Source organism: Jaculus jaculus, chromosome 11 (genome assembly GCF_020740685.1).
Source record: "Jaculus jaculus isolate mJacJac1 chromosome 11, mJacJac1.mat.Y.cur, whole genome shotgun sequence".
In the NCBI taxonomy this organism is placed as follows: Eukaryota; Metazoa; Chordata; class Mammalia; order Rodentia; family Dipodidae; genus Jaculus; species Jaculus jaculus.
Window position 1 is genome coordinate 39747405 of NC_059112.1, and position 8198 is coordinate 39755602.

Sequence of the window (8198 nt, forward strand, 5' to 3'; positions counted from 1 at the left end):
TTGGTAGTTTGATTATAATATGGTGAGGAGAGGTTCTTTCCAGGTTTTGTCTGGCTGGGGTTCTAAAGGCTTCCTGTATCTGCATTGGCACCTCTTTCCCAATTTGGGGGAAGTTTTCTTCTATGATTTTGTTGAGGACACCTAGTATGACTTTGGAGTGAAATTCTTCTCCTTCTACTATGCCCTGAATTCTTATATTTGATCTTTTCATAGTGTCCGAAATATCTTGAAATTCCCATTCATACTTTTCTATAAGTTTGTCTTTCTCTTTGTTGGCCTGTATTAGATCTGCCACCTGGTCTTCTAGCTTAGATATTCTGTCCTCTCCTTCATCCATTCTACTGGTGAGATTTTCTACAGAGTTTTTTATTTCATTAACTGTGTTCTTCATTGCTAGTAATTCTGACTGGTGTTTCTTTATTATTTCTATTTCCTTATTTATGTCTTGTATTGCCTTCTTTATTTCATTAAATTGGTGTCCTGTGTCTTCTTTGATTTCCTTTTTGATTCCTTTGATTTCCTCTTTGATTCCTTTGATTTGTTCTTTGACCTCTGAACTTATTTACAATCATTCTTTTGAAATCTTTATCAGGCATTTCCTCTAACTCATTCTCACTGGAGGTCATTTCTGATGCATTAATACTTTTAGGTGGATTTATATCATCTTGCTTTTTAGTGTTTCTTGTGTTATAATGTATATATTTTTGCATCTTGGGTTAAGTTAATGCTTGGATTTTCTAGCTAGCTGGGTGTTCTTAGCTGTATCAATTGATTTGATGTTCTATATTTTCAGGGTAGGAGCTTAAGGTGTGGCTCCTAAGACTCTCAGAGTATCTACAAAGGTGCTCCTAGGGGTTGAGTTTCCCTGCTATGGGAGTATTCAAGTAGGCTGAATGGAATAAAATACAGGTAGATTCTAAAAGTTAACTAAACACTGTACCCATTCGATCAAAAACAGCCCCAAGTATGTATGCCAGAGTAGTTATTATAACAACCAGATCCTCTATCAACATAGAGGTTAAGATTTCTGGTCTGTTGAGGGACCCAAGTCAGCTTGTGACCAAGTGAGACCCTTCCCTGGTGCAATCCCAGTTACCTTGGATGAATTTGGTCTCAGTCAAGTTGTTGCCTGGGTCGTCGGGCTGCTATTCTGATTTCTGGAGCTGGGCACTGGCTTTTCCTGTGGGGCAAACTGAGCTTGGCAACTGTGGCCCTGCAGATCAGCACCCTTGCTGCTGGAATTGCTGCTGCTGCTGGGTGTGTCACCGCTGCTGCTGAAGCTGCTGCTGCTGGGTCCACTGCCACTGCTTCCACTGAAGCTGCTGCTGCGGGATCTACTGCTGCTGCTGCCACTGGATCTGCTGCTGCTGGGGCCGCTGTTACCAGTGCTGGAGCTGCTGATGTTGCTGCTGGACTCTGCTCCTGCTTGGGTCCCACTGTCGGCTCAAGTTGGTGTTTCCCGGTCCGGGGACCACTGCTCTGTTCGCTGGAGCTGGGCTCAGGTGGTGGGGGAGGGGAGGGAGCCGCAGGTGGTCTGGTTCTCTGACTGTTCCACTTGTTCTTCTACCTTGTGGTCTGCTCCTCCGTTGCTCACTGCTGCTGTCCCTCACGTTTCCTGAGTTGCGGAGAGCGCTGGTGTGAGGGGACGCTCCCGCACCTGGCTTTTTCTGTGGCTTGAGCCAAGCCTGTCAGCTTTCTTGTGCACTGCCACCACTGCTGCGGTTTGGGGCTGCTTTTGCTGGCCTGTGTGGGCTCTGGATGCTCTGGATCTCTTCTCCTTCTTCGCTGCCGTTTCAATTTCCTATACACCTCACTTTATAGTAAAAGTGTGTATTTTGTTGAGTTTTTTTGGTCTTTTTCCCCCCTAGGCTGCTTTGGCGTGGTACCTACGCCACCATCTTAACCGGAAGTCCTACGATCATTCTTTTGAAATCTTTCTCAGGCATTTCCTCCAACTTGTTCTCACTGGAGGTCATCTCTGGTGCATTAATACTCTTTGGTGGATTTATATTGTGTTGAGTTTTGGTGTTTCTTGTGTTATAATGTATATGTTTTTGCATCTTGGATTAAGTTAATGCTTGGATTTTCTAGTTTGCTGGGTATTCTTAGCTATATCAATTGATCTGATGTTATATATCTTCAGTGTAGGAGATTAAGATGTTAGGTGTGGCTCTTAACACTCTCAGAGTATCCAGAGAAATATTCCTAGGGGTTGGGTTTGCCTGCTATGGGAGTATTCAAGTAGGCTGAGTGGAACAAAATACAGGTACATTCTAAAATTTAACTAAATACTCTATATATTCAGTCAACAACAGCACCGAATATTTATGCAAGAGTAGGTGTTATAACAATCAGATCGTCTGTCAACAAAGAGGTTAAGATTTCTGGTCTGTTGAGGGATCCAAGTCAGCTTGTGACCAAGTGAGACCCTTCCCTGGTGCAATCCCAGTTACCTTGGATGATTTTAGTCCCAGTCAAGTTGCTGCCTGGGTCGTCGGGCTGCTGTTCTGATTTCTGGAGCTGGGCACTGGCTTTTCCTGTGGGGCAAACCGAGCCTGGCAACTGTGGCCTTGCAGATGGGCACCCTGCAGCTGGAATTCCCACTGCTGTTGCTGAAGCTGCTGCTGCTGGACCTGCTGCTGCTGCAGCCAAAGCTGCTGCTACCACTGGTGAAACCACTGCCGCCACTGCTGCTGTTATCCCCACGCTGCTGGAGCTGCTGCTGCCACTGCTGGGGCCGCTGCTGCTGGTGCCGAAGCCACTGCTGTTGCTGCTGGAGCCAGAGCCATGGCTTCCACCACCACTTCTGCTGCAAGAGCCGGGGCGCCGCTGCCAGAGCTGCTTTGGCCTGCCTGTGTGGGCTCTGGATGCTCTGGGACTCTCCTACTTCTCTGCTGCCATTTTAATTTCTTGTACACCTCACTTTTGAGTAAAGGTGTGTATTTTGCTGGGTTTTCTTTGGCTTTTTCTCCCCTAGGCTGCTTTGGTGTGGTTCCTATGCTTCCATCTTAACCGGAAGTCTAAATAGTCATTTTATTGTATTGTTTAGGAGGTAAAGACAAGGAAGAAATTCTGAACATGTAAAGTTCACATATTATTTTTTCTGAATATTTTGGCTTCATGATTTGTTGAATCCTTTGATTTGGAATTGCAGATGTAGAAGGCTGATTATACAATTTCACTGGCCCAAGTTTGCTTCTAGAATATCAGTTGGGATGGGATCTGTAAAATATGGTTTTTCATTTTGTAGCCCCTGGTAAAAAGGCTCAGGGAGCCAAGTCACACTTTCTACATGTGTGCAATTAAATACTGTATCCTCTACTACCCTTAGACTAGCTTTGACATCTGCAATAGTGTTAGATCTTCCTCCCTTATTGCTATCACCTTCTTTTAGAAGACCCGGCAGGAGCCCAGAGACATTGGTTTAATTTGTACAAACATTTGATAGGCGAAAGGAAGAGGAGAAGGAAAGCTGGCTCTGAACTCTATTTGTGTGTGGTGTGAAGTCTCCAGAAGTTCTTGACCACTGACCCCTTCCTCAGCCTCTGAGGCCACTCTGGAGCTGCAGCGCCCAAACCCTCCCTAGCTCTATATCAGACATCACCAAACCCCAGGCTCCTGGCCTCCTCGCAGGTTCTCCCAGATCTCTGGTAGCTCCTCCCTTGTCCTGCTTACATGGGGAATTGCAACTAGCTGCACAGCTTTAATGCTAGGAGGGGCTTCTTTACCCACATCACTGCCCTCCAGAGACAGGACTGCTTACTCAGCCCAGGGCAAGTCTGCCACAGTCCTAGCCCCTCGTTGACCCCTCTCATTAGAAACAGGAAGAGGAAAGTAGCACATTGAATGCTTTCTGAACTCTCTTTGCCCTTCGATTTAGCGAACTATAATTTACTCTACTTCCTCTCTTTCTCAGACCACAGAAGGCTTCTCCTAGCATCTTAGCTATTGTTTCTTCTCCTTCACTCCCTGTGGTCCCAACTGCTCTTTGAAGCTTGCCTTTGGTGTGGACGTCATTTAAACTCACATTGCTTAAGAGGCCTCATTAAAGAGGCTCATTATAACCAGTTCCTATCACTTTATTTATTTATTTATTTGAGAGTGACAGAGAGAGAAAGAGATAGAGAGAATGGGCGCGTCAGGGCCTCCAGCCACTGCAAATGAACTCCAGACATGTGTGCCCCTTGTGCATCTGGCTAACATGGGTCCTGGAGAATCAAGCCTCAGCTGGGGTCCTTAGGCTTCACAGGCAAGCACTTAACCGCTAAGCCATCTCTCCAGCCCAAGAAGAAGAAGTTTCTTTTTTTTTTTCTTAAATATTTTTTGTTCATTTTTTTTATTTATTTGAGAGTGACAGACACAAAGAGAAAGACAGTTAGAGGGAGAGAGAGAGAATGGGCGTGCCAGGGCTTCCAGCCTCTGCAAACGAACTCCAGACGCGTGTGCCCCCTGTGCATCTGGCTAACGTGGGACCTGGGGAACCAAGCCTCGAACCGGGGTCCTTAGGCTTCACAGGCAAGCGCTTAGCCGCTAAGCCATCTCTCCAGCCCAAGTTCCTATCGCTTAAGAAACTTCTTCTTCTTGGGCTGGAGAGATGGCTTAGTGGTTAAGCGCTTGCCTGTGAAGCCTAAGGACCCCGGTTTGAGGCTCAGTTCCCCAGAAGCTCAGAAATACTATCACGCTCCAAGCGGAACTTAAGCGGGCCCCCTGCATACCTCAAACTCCAGGCTTTACTCTCTGTTGGAAGCAAGTAAAGAATCCCTCTTCTCATTATATCAGAGCCCACTCCTAATATAAAACTAGGTAAAAAGGGCATGAGATAGCCCTCAAGGATGGGAAATGAGTAATGAAGTGAACCACTTATTTGGTTTCTGTAAATAGCCTGCACTATAAGCCTTACACTATAAGCCTTAATAGCCCACACTGTAAGCCTTAGTAGCTCGCACCATAAGCTGTAGCAGCCTTCTTCAGACCACCAAGGTCATAGGGGGCTGATACCATACTCTGCTACCCCCACCTAAGGAATTGCGCAAAGGCTGACCTCCAAGGTCATAGGAGACTGGTACCACACTCTGCTACTCCCACCCAAGGACCTGCGCAAATGCTGACCACCAAAGTCATAAACTAATTGGCTTAGAAACTATGGGGTGGCACAAACTGACTGGCTAACACCTTGCGGGCTCCTGATATTAAAAATGATTGGTCTAATGCATAGGCTTTGTTAGAAACCCTATAAAAACTGTCCTGTTCCTGCATTTGGGGCTCTGCAGTCCTCTACCCCTGTGCGGTATACGACTGTGGGCCCCAGCGCGCTTGGAATAAAATCCTCTTGCAGTTTGCATCAAGACCGCTTCTTGTGAGTGATTTGGGGTGTCGCCATATCCGGGCAGAGCGTGGGGTCCCCCTCCCGGGATTCCTTCAATTGGGGGCTCGCCCAGGAAGTGATGGCTCCCCCACACACCTGAGAACCAACTTGGAGGTAAGGGGGGCCTCCTCTGGAGTGAGTGTGTGCCGGCCGGTGTTTTTGTTCTGAGTATCTGGTTTCTGGGACGCGCTCTTTTGGCTTGGTTTGATTTGCAGCCATCCTCTAGGGCCGTAAAGGACCAGAGGACCGTGATCAGCAGATGTGTTAGGAGTATCACAGGCTGCCACCCTGGGGGATCCCCTGGGAGGTGAGGAGAGCCAGGGACGCCTGGTGGTCTCTTACTGTTGGTCAGAGGACCGAGTACTGTTGTTAGAGCGGAAGCTTCCTCCTTCGCGGCTGTCCGATTCTTTTGCCTGCTTATGGAAGACGTGGACGGGTCGCTGGTGTCTGGATTTGTTAGTCTCAGTTGTGTGTGTTGTTGTTGTTCTTTGTGTCTTTGTCTGTAGTTCTAAAATGGGACAGATGGTGACAATGCCCCTTAGCTTGACTCTTGACCATTGGACTGAAGTTAAATCTAGGGCCCATAATTTGTCAGTTGAGGTTAGAAGGAGACCCTGGCAAACGCTTTGTGCCTTTGAGTGGCCAACTTATGAGGTCGGATGGCCATCAGAAGGAACCTTTAATTCTGAGACTATTCTGGCTGTTAAAGATATTATTTTTCAGAATGGACCAGGCTCCCGTCCCAACCAAGAGGCTTATATCCTCACCTGGAAGGATTTGATGGACAACCCCCCGCCGTGAGTCAGGCCATGGCTGAATAAACCCAGGAACTCAAGCTCCAGAGTCCTGACTCTCAAAAATGCAAAAAAGCCCTCTCCTGAGGGAGCCAGACCTCCCCCTCGCATCTATCCTGAGATCGAAGAGCCTCTGGCTTGGCCGGAGACTCAGCCTGCCCCTCCCCCCCTTACCTAGTCCTGGGAGCTGAAAGAGGGCCTCTCGCCCCTCCCGAAGTTCCGCCCTCCACCCTTCCCAAGCCTCCACCCCTCGCCCCTCCCAAGCCTCCGCCTCCCAGCTTGCCTGGGCTTCCTCCCTCCACCCCTCCCGAGCCCCTGGAAATGGAAGGGCTGGCCACAAGGACGTGGAGCCGGAGAGATGCTACCCCAGAGGGAGCAAATGGAATTATAACACTGCCGCTACGCGAGGCAGGCCCTCCCATGCTGGGGGGCCAACTACAACCCCTCCAATATTGGCCTTTTTCCTCTGCAGATCTTTATAACTGGAAAGCTAACCACCCCCCTTTTTCAGAGGAACCCCAACGCCTCACTAGGCTGATGGAGTCTCTTATGTTTTCTCATCAGCCTACCTGGGATGATTGCCAACAGCTGTTGCAGACACTCTTCACAACCAAGGAACGAGAGAATTTTAATAGAGGCTAGAAAAAATGTCCCTGGGGGGCTGGAGAGATGGCTTAGCGGTTAAGCGCTTGCCTGTGAAGCCTAAGGACCCCGGTTCAAGGCTCGGTTCCCCAGGTCCCACGTTAGCCAGATGCACAAGGGGGTGCACGCGTCTGGAGTTTGTTTGCAGAGTCTGGAAGCCCTGGCGCGCCCATTCTCTCTCTCTCCCTCTATCTGTCTTTCTCTCTGTGTCTGTCGCTCTCAAATCAATAAATAAAAAATTTAAAAAAAAAAATGTCCCTGGGGCCGACGGGCGGCCCACGCAGCTGCAGCATGAGATAGACATGGGGTTCCCTCTGACTTGCCCTGTTTGGGACCACAATACGGCTGAAGGTAGGGAGAGCTTAAAAATCTATCGCCAGGCTCTGGTGGCGGGTCTCCGAGGTGCCTCCAGAAGGCCCACCAATTCGGCCAAGGTGAGAGAGGTGATGCAGGGGCCAACGGAGTCTCCCTCAGTGTTTCTTGAGAGGCTCATGGAAGCATTTAGGAAGTTCACACCCTTTGACCCCACCTCTGAGATTCAAAAAGGCTCAGTAACATTAGCTTTCATAGGACAGTCAGCTCCTGATATCAGAAAGAAACTTCAGAGATTTGAGGGATTACAGGAAGCTGAGCTGCGTGATTTAGTAAAAGAGGCAGAAAAGGTATATTACAAAAGGGAGACAGAAGAGGAAAAGGAGCAAAGGAGAGAAAGAGAGAGAGAAGAACGTGAGGAGAGACATGAGAAAGAGAGAAGAAAGGGAGGATAGGTGCAATAGACGACAAGAGAAAAATCTGACCAGGATCCTGGCCACAGTGGTAGAAAAAAAAAAGGAGAAAGGGAGAGAAATATTCGAAAGTTTAGGACAGGCCCTAGGCAGATAGGGAACCTGGGCAACAGGACCCAACTTGATAGAGATCAATGTGCCTGTTGCAAGGAGAAAGGACACTGGGCAAGAGGCTGCCCTAAGAAAAACAGCACCAGACCTAGGGTCCTAACCCTTGGAGAAGATGAAGACTAGGGAGGACGGGGCTCAGAGCCCCTCCCCAAGCCCAGGGTAACTCTGAAGGTGGAAGGGCAGGGTTTGCAACCCTAGCAGCCCCCCTCTATCCACTAACTAAAGAGAAAGGAAAATTCATTTGGACCTCTAAACACCAGGGGGCGTTTAATGCCGTCAAGAAGGCACTATTAAGTGCGCCTGCCCTAGCCCTCCCTGATGTGACCAAACCATTCACCCTTTACGTAGATGAGCGTAAGGGGATAGCCCGGGGAGTCCTAACCCAATCCTTAGGGCCATGGAGAAGACCCATTGCCTACCTATCAAAGAAACTTGACCCTGTGGCTAGTGGATGCCCTATATGTCTAAAAGCCATAGCGGCGGTGTCCACGTTGATCAAAG